The 8,780-nt window shown below is 41.6% G+C and overlaps 1 long non-coding RNA gene across 1 annotated transcript; it reads left to right on the forward strand.

The window, feature by feature from the left end:
• The first annotated feature begins 7,593 nt into the window (after positions 1-7,593).
• On the forward strand, positions 7,594-8,780 carry LOC307022552. The gene is made up of 2 exons (XR_013803436.1): positions 7,594-8,179; positions 8,647-8,780. It is a non-coding gene; the product is annotated as an uncharacterized lncRNA (long non-coding RNA).

Below are 8,780 nucleotides of genomic sequence, written 5' to 3' on the forward strand. Positions count from 1 at the left end.
ACGGCTGGGGAACTCAGGGGGCCGGGCACAAGGACGGGCAGAAGGAGGTGGAACCCCTGGCGGGTCAGACGTAGACGAGACCCTGGATGGAACTTGGGCTGGTGTCAGTGGGACCCCCGGCAGAAGAGTAGTCGGCAGGACCCCCAACGGGACAGGACATAAAGTTGGCAGTACCCCCGGCGGAACCTCCAACAGCATAGGACATAGGGTTGTCAGGACCCCCGGCAGAAGAGTAGTCGGCGGGACCCCTAACGGGACAGGACATGGAGTTGGCAGGACCCCCAGCGGAACCTCCAACGGCACTTGAGTAGGGACTTGAGTAGGGACTAGAGAAGGGACTTGAGTAGGGACTGAAGAGGGGACTCGAGAGGAGACTTGAGAGGGAACTCGAGACGTGACTTGAAAGGAGGCTTGAGAGGGAACTGGAGAGGTGACTTGAGAGGGGACTCGAGAGGGGACTTGAGAGGGGACTCGAGAGGGAACTGGAGAGGTGACTTGAGAGGGGACTCGAGAGGAGACTTGAGACGGTCGGTTCGCCGACAGAACACGGGGGGCTGGAGTCGGCCGGAATGCCGACAGGACACGGGGAGCTGGCGTCGGCCGGTACACCGACAGGACACGGGGGGCTAGCGTCGGCCAGAGAGCCAACAGGAGACGAGGGGCTGGAGTTGGCCGGTACACTGACAGGACACGGGGAGCTGGCGCCGGCCGGAGAGCCATTACTGGAGCCGAAACCATGGCTGTTGGGCACGGAACAGAAGCCTGGACCCTGGCTGTGTGAGCCAGGTAATGGAGCACGGAAGCATGGCTGTGTGGGCCGGTACTGGTGCACGGATCCATGGCTTTGTGGGCCAGTTCTGGAGCCGGAACCATGGCTGCTGGGGTCGGGAATAAGGCTGGGACCATGGCTGCTGGGGCCAGAACTGGGCCCAGAACCATGGCTGCTGGGGCCAGGACTGAGGCTGGAACCATGTTTGTGTGGGCCGGTTCTGGAGCCGGAACCATGGCTGCTGGGGCCGGCACCGGAGCCCAAAGCATGGCTTCAGGGGCTCAAGCTGCTAGTCTGGACTTGCGACTCCTTCTCTTAGGAGCCTTTTGAAGGCTCCGTGGACCTCCAAAAGCCAGACGAGTACCCGAGAACGGATCCTGGACAGGAGCAGGAAATGAAGAAGAAGCAGGGGCTGACTCCAGACAGAACAAACTGAGACGTATGGTGTCAGTTAGGGAATTGGGAGGCAGGGGGCTAGCATGCCTGGGGCTAGCAGGCCGGGAATCACGTGTCGAAAGGAAGTCCAAAATCCCGTCAGTTAAGAACTTCACTAAACATGGATCCACTGTTGCCACCTGGTGAGCCTCTGCCAGAGCAGCCTCCTTCTGCTGAACACTGGACGCTCCCCTCCACCTACCATAGCAGCAAGCCAATGAAAAGGTAAAATTGAGTAAATCCACCTCAAAAGGAGCTGCTGGGCCCATCTTTGGTTGGTTCCTTCTGTTAGGGTTGAGTGAAGCAGGCAGGACCCAAATGCAGAACCAACAGAAAAAATACCTTTATTTCAAGGTCTTAGGGACAAACAGAACACTAACCCGTGAACACAGTCACCGACAAACAAGGAACCAACAATGACAGACAGAAAAAACAGAACATAAATACACACACAACTAATCAACGAAACAAGAGACAAGTGAGGAGGGAGGAGAAACACAGGGGGAACAAGGTGAACACAATCGGGTAATCAGACAGGAGGGAACGCAGAAAGCAACAGGCAAGACAGGGGAACATTTATCAAAATAAAACAGGAAACCAAAGACAGAAAAAGACAAGACAAAACAAAACAGACAGATCGTGACATTTTGCTTCCTTACAATAACCCAAGTTTGATGTTTCGTTTTGTAATTTTCTTATTTATTAAGTGTTGATTATTTTTCAACTGTAGTATGTGCTTGTGTGTTTCATTTTTGGTGTATATGCTACTGCCTGAATATTCTTAATGAAGGGCAAAGGTATCCCCTCCGCGTGCCATGTAATAGTCTCACCCATAAACCTCACTCTTATTAGCCTGAGATGTGACTGGTTTTCATAATGAGCTTTCATTACACCACAATAAGATTAACGTGAGTGGTCATTTTGAACACTGCCATTGTAAATCATCCCAGAGGAAAACCCTGCAAAAAACAAGCGTGTAATGATGGTCAGTATTAAGTGATGTTAATTCATTACAAGTGGCCTGGGAACCGCTAAGTCCGCTTCTCATAGAGGTTCAAGGTTCTTTATTTAGTCATACGAACATAGCTATAGTGTAGTTATGCCAATGAAAATATTAGGTCACAGGCTTCTCCGACCAATACAAAAGGCTCATGACAAATGGGAGCAAAGCTTCATGTGTATGAAGTTATTTGTATTTATTGTGTGTGTTTGGGGACTATGAGGGCTGGTTTCGGAGAACAACTCTACCGTCTTGAGCAATGGAAGAATATGTTGCATTTTTTTAAAAAGCTTGTTGATTTCTTAGCCTCACATACTGTTTTGTTTGCAATTTATCAACTTTTTTTAAACGTGCATTTTTAAAACTTTGAAGCCAATAGTGTGGTGCAGGAATGAGTCATTAAAACCTTTTAAGCCCCAAGCCTGTTTTTCAGGTTTCAGGCTCGAAAATGACATTCCCAGAACAAATGACCATATCTTCCCTTCTAAAAGTTTTAAATTAATAATCTTTTTTCTCAAAGTAATCATTAACCTGTGAGTTGGATGTAGAAAAGTCAGAATCAATATAGATGTTTTTATTTTAAAGAAAATTCAGATTGAACATGGTCAAAAACTGTAAATTATATGAAAAGAAAATATGTTGTACTTATACTGAAATATGTTGTACTTATAGTGAAAACTAACCTTGGGTTAGTAGACTAAAAGCTTTAGGAATCCAAAGTACAACACATAATAAGTACCCTGTATCAAGATTGATGCAAAACAATTGATATTTGACCTTTTTAGACAGATTTAGCAAAAAAAACCTCTTCTGGGGCCATTTGGGTGGATTTTCCATATCTCTGGCCCCCCTTCTTCGATTTTGACATGTGACATCTCTTTCTGATCGTTAGAGCCAATAGAATCGATGGGAAATCGTCCCGCACACACTCATGTAAAAAAAAAAAGATGGAGTCTTTGCGCATTCAATTAAGCTACAGAGCCTAGGAATGGCCTGCTCTACTTTTTTAAAACGGAATTGCAGTTTTATTGCTTATAGATTATCAGAACATTTCAAAGGGGACACAGCCACATTGGATATTAACCTATGGATTAACTAAATCATCGTTATTATCGTTTTAATGCCATTGAAGACCAGTTTAGACCAGACGAATACGAAGATAAGCCATGTTAGCGTTGTGGGCTTCCTAGCGCCACTTGTTTTGATGTACGTTTTTGTTGATAACGTTGCGAGTTTGTATCTTTCAGTGTTGAGGTGGGCACCATTAGATTCTGTGTCTTTACGATCATAAACGATGTGTTGGATGTGCAGCTAGGATAAGTAATAAGGGAGCTAGGAGTGATTTTCGGTGCAGTAATAGGTTAGCATTTTTCGCTCAGGGCTAATTCAGAGGCTCACTGTTAGCATTGTGTGTTTTTTTTTTTTTTTTAATGAAAAAGATCAGTTAAATTAGTTTTTTCCCGTTATATGGATATACAATACTCATAGTTTATTAAATATTAAGGTTCCTTAGACGTTGTTTCCTGCAAATTACGCGATTTCGGCCCCGGAACCGGGTCCGTGGGGCCTAAGAGGTTAGAAATGAGTAAAGGCCAATGTATACATAGTGCCTTTTTCTAGCAGAAATGTGCTGGGTAGCATTTTATCAGAAGAACGCTCCCAGCACTTTCAATGTTTCTATGACAACGATAACGCATTATCACTGTTGTATGACACACTATAATAGCCCCCTTGGATACACAATGTCTCTGTCCTACAATATTGGTTTGACATTCACTATTACAAGCAAAGAAGGCTCCCGTCTGGCAGGCGATACTGCAGCATCAGGACTAAAACCACCAGACTGAGGGACAGTTTCATCCCACAGGCCATAAGACTATTAAACACCTGAACTTGCCCTATTTTTATTAGTGTTGTTTTTTATATTTATTTTGTTATGTCTTGTAATTGCACTGTATAGCAACCTTATACTAAATTGTTCATACATTACATAACTACACCGTAGTTGAGTATATGTTATGACAATAAACCTTTGCATCTTGAATCTTGAATCTTGATTGCTCTCGCACTCGGTCTGAATGAGCTTGTTACCTCTCAGTCTGACAGCTGTAGCAAGATAGGGGGACAATGAAAGTCACACACTCACCGGAAGCATCATCCAGGCTTCGCTCGGCCGATCTCACTTTTCATCCCATTTCTACAACGATGATATTGCTGCTTTTCGGAAAATGTTGAAATATTCTTGAACTCGGGTCGGCTCAAAGTGGCCAAAAAGGTGGAGCACACAGAAAAAAGGTAGGACCGCATTTAACGGCATGTTCTTTTCTCTCATTGTAATTCATTGAAAAAAGACTTGGCATGTTAGCACACTTGGCGCCCTCCTCTCGGATGGTTGTAGATTTTGGTAAGATTCCTGAATGAGCGTATGCGGCTCACACAAGCTTGCAATATTTCTTTACGTTTTGTAACACGACAAACGTCAGTATATACATCACTGTGTGAAATGTCTGAAGCGTAATCATATGTTGTCGCTACCAAATTATTTTTGTAAGGTAGTATGAAGCTACTACTATAGCTGGCTAGCTTAGTCTAGCTTAGCGCAAAGACTATATAAAAGTGATATTCAAATAAATACTATATATATTGTATTACTCTAATTCAAAAGTCCTTATTGTGTTTTGGAATACCACATGCATTAATTTATACGCTAAGTGCGTTTTCATTAAATAACACTTAGTGTGCCCTACTTTACTGGCAATATTAGGTACAACACCTATGCATTTGCTGTTTGTCTTAACCAGAAGTAAAAGAAAGTGTAGTTTAGAATCTTAAAGAACTGTTCCATTGACATGGTAGGCATTTTCCGCCATGACGAGGGCAGAAAAAAGAGCCCAGTCTGATGATAGGTGGAATGTCAAAGTATAAAGAGAAATCAAATAAGTATCTTTTAGTTGGAACTCTGTGATCCGTAAAAGCAAAAGGGCATCTGGCCGGAGCACTGTCAACAACAAACAGGTCAAGGGCTTTCAGTTTGACATATCTGAAAGAATAAGACACATCAGCTTCTATTTAAAGGTTATGAATTTACCCCTGCACAATGGATGTGATGAAGGGAAAAAACAACTTAAAACAACTCGATTTTCACCAAACTTTAACTTTTTAACAGTTCATTAGTCATCATACATTCTACTTGTATGCCCTTTAGGTGTACAAGAAGTCCATGTCTGAGACAGCAGTGACAAATGATAGAAGAAATTATTTGATAAATGTCTGGTCCCTCTCTTTGGATTTTTTGTTGAGTCACTAAATGCGTCCTGCCTACTCTGTTCTGATCCTAAACAATATATCCCCCTGTCTCTGTGAAATTTCACCTCCATTATTCATTTACAATCACCAATGCTCTGCGGATAGACTTTTTTTATGTATTTATTTCATCTATCTCGGAGAAAACCAGAGTTGAAGTCAGCATAGGGGCAGATATCAAGAAGTCAAATTATCAGCTGTCATCATCTCTCCTATAGTGCATTATAAATATGGCATTTATCACAGAAGCGATCCACAAACCTCACTTTAATATATTCTTGTTTGACAGCAGGCAAAGTGATAAATCTCTCCATGGACCATTTTAGAGGAGGTAACTACAACTTGGAGAATCAACAACTAGAAATGAATAATTCATACAGTGACAAAATGGTACACCAATTACCGAGCACATACACCAGCTCAGTTGTATTCCGTCTGGCTGGCAGTTAAACGTGGGTATGATTGGGAAGATGGATATGAGATCAAAGTATGTTTTCACAAGAGGGAGAAACCACGTCATCAAGGATTGCATTTCCCACATACAATCTTCACAGCTTTTGTTACACAATGCCGAGTGTTGCAGTAAAGCAATAAACTGCACATTTCACAGGCAGGATGTGGCATGTAAAGCATAGGAGGAGCACCAGTTAGGAATATGTTTAACAAAGGTTTCTTAATAATACATGAATATTCCTATTTATTTAAAAATAGTTCTAACTAAATTCCTTAATAAGATTACTATAATGATTTTTGCCCAAGTGGGACAATAACGTTTTTGTAAATTTCCTTTAAAATAATATTGCAGAAATTATTCATGTTTTCTGATCTGCCTCTATAGTGAGGTTTTGTTAGGATATCTTAAGCCCCGAGACTAGGATAAACTGAAAAGAGTACAAGGAAGCTTATAAAAGTTAGCAGCATTTAATTAAACCAATTATGCGGCGATATACAGTGCGAGTTGGTGACTCCCTCCCTCCCAGCTGTTGGTCCTGTTGGCGTTGGGGCAGCGGAGGGTGAAAAAGAGATCGATACTCCCTGTCCATCACAGGTTATCAAATGTAGTCTTCTCCTATTGGCCGGCGTCGACGGGGGCGGGTCCAATGCAATTCCTGTCGTTTTACTGGTGTTAATTACAGCATTCTAATGTCTGTGGTTATTTAAACATTCGCTAATAACAGTATTGCAGCGTCAATAAATGAGTGTTAAAGACAGTGTGTTTAGTGTAAAACACCACATATCATGTCACCTTCAATTCACGGTTACAAAACATATGGTTTGCCACATGCTAATGCTAACCGGAAATGGATAATTTTCAGAATACAATTTTTAAGTTATTAACTTAAAAAATGTATTAGGTCCTCCGGTTTTTCAGAAAGAAACAGCTTTAATTATAAGAATATATTTAATTTAAATTATGCCATATAAACATTGATTTTAATTTCTTACAGTTTACTTACTTTATGGCAGCTAAAAGGACTAATGCTGCATCTCAATTTGGTCTGCCATGTTGTGGGCAGTGAACACTTGCCCAGTGTGTGAAATTTGACCATGTTGTGCTGTTTCAAATCGCACACAGCAGCTGTGCTCACACTAGAAGTTACATCGCCGCTGTTAGCTGCGAACGTGGTGCTCAATAACCCCTTAAAAAATAACATTGGCTTCTTTTCGACAACAGGATAGTGGTACTTACCTGAATACTGAAACATTAACCCATGAATAACCTTTATTTGGGGCGGGAGTGGTTCAGTCTGTGCAGTGGCGATTTTATATGTACAGAAGTGGTGGGGCACAAACAACTTAGATGTCTATATATAAGCTTCTGCAGTGAGGTTCATGGCTGGTTCATGGCTGGCACTGACTCTTCAGGTTTACAAATATTATATTTTGACCAAAATCAAAAGGATAGCTGTCACATATGCATACAATGCATACAGAGTTAAGGCTGTTATGACAGTGTTGCGACATGCTTTACGGCATGCAAAGGACTGCTTTACGTCAGAGTAAGCCCGCCAGTTGTTTCGTTGCTGCCTACTGTAATGTCTTGACTTACTGTATAATAAACCTGAGTCGTGAAATATACTCGACCCTCGATCATTCTACAATACCCAAAAAATGTAATTTTATCATTTAAATATTTAATTGTTCTCTCTTAGTAAGATCCCATTTTCAATAAAATTGCGGTCTTACCTTGACTTGAATATGAAGTCCATTTGCCTATCCCTCTGGACAAAAATCTCTATTACTTTCCTTATCTTCTTGTAGTTTCAAAAGTATATAATAAATCTAATCAATAGATTTATGATTAGAAAATTATAAAAGTAGGGTAAACATGTGGATATTATCTGGCTGAACAAAACGTGCATTTGCCTAACAGGTACGTTTTCCACAGATCTTATTTTTAGCTATTTTCTAAAATCCTATTGAGAAATCTCATTGCTTTTTTGTCGAGGGAAGCCATGCGCAGCTTACTTCCGGGTTTTAGGACGTCTCACTGGTTATGGCCAGCGCCGTATAGACTGAGAGTTATGTCATCTCCGTTCACTCCAATGGACCACTTTTTTACAGCAATGGCGGATCGTGGAGCCTCTCAATCGTTCCCCGGAAGTTAGCGCCAAGGCTAGCAGAGCTGTAGAGTTGCAGCATAATAGACCGTTCGTGACGGACTTTTAAAGGTAAGAAGAAGCTTAAAGATTTATATTGCGGATATTATCAGTACATCTGATTCAAATTTAACATGTGTATTAAAGGATGTCAGTGGATTATCCCTAAATTAGTAGATTTAGGGAACGTTTACAGATAACAGATTAAGCTAGGATACCATACCATAGTACCATACACTATACCATAGTGGTTGAATACACAGTATTAGGAAACACTTTATACTTACTGGACATGTTATACTCATTATATACTGTATATAAAATATGACCAAGAATGTGAGACAACTTTATAGAAATTCATATCACATCTGTTACTGATGCCATTTGTCATACTTTGTTAAACTCACAAATAATAAAGTTCCATAACTTCAGTTGGGAACAAAGACCACACCTTATCTCCCCAAGGCAATTTCCCATCCAATAGGTGTGCTATATAGGTGTGTATAACCCTTTCTCCTGTCTGTTACTCCCTCTTTCAGCACAAGAACCAGAGGGGGATTCAATGGAGCCTGAATACCTGCACTGAGACCCTCACCCTGCACCCTGAGTCTCAACTCTCAGTGTTTTTCAAGCCTTTCCCTGTTTTTTTGTATTAAACAAAACATTAAGCTTT

Source organism: Notothenia rossii (genome assembly GCF_949606895.1).
Source record: "Notothenia rossii genome assembly, chromosome: 1".
NCBI lineage: Eukaryota > Metazoa > Chordata > Actinopteri > Perciformes > Nototheniidae > Notothenia > Notothenia rossii.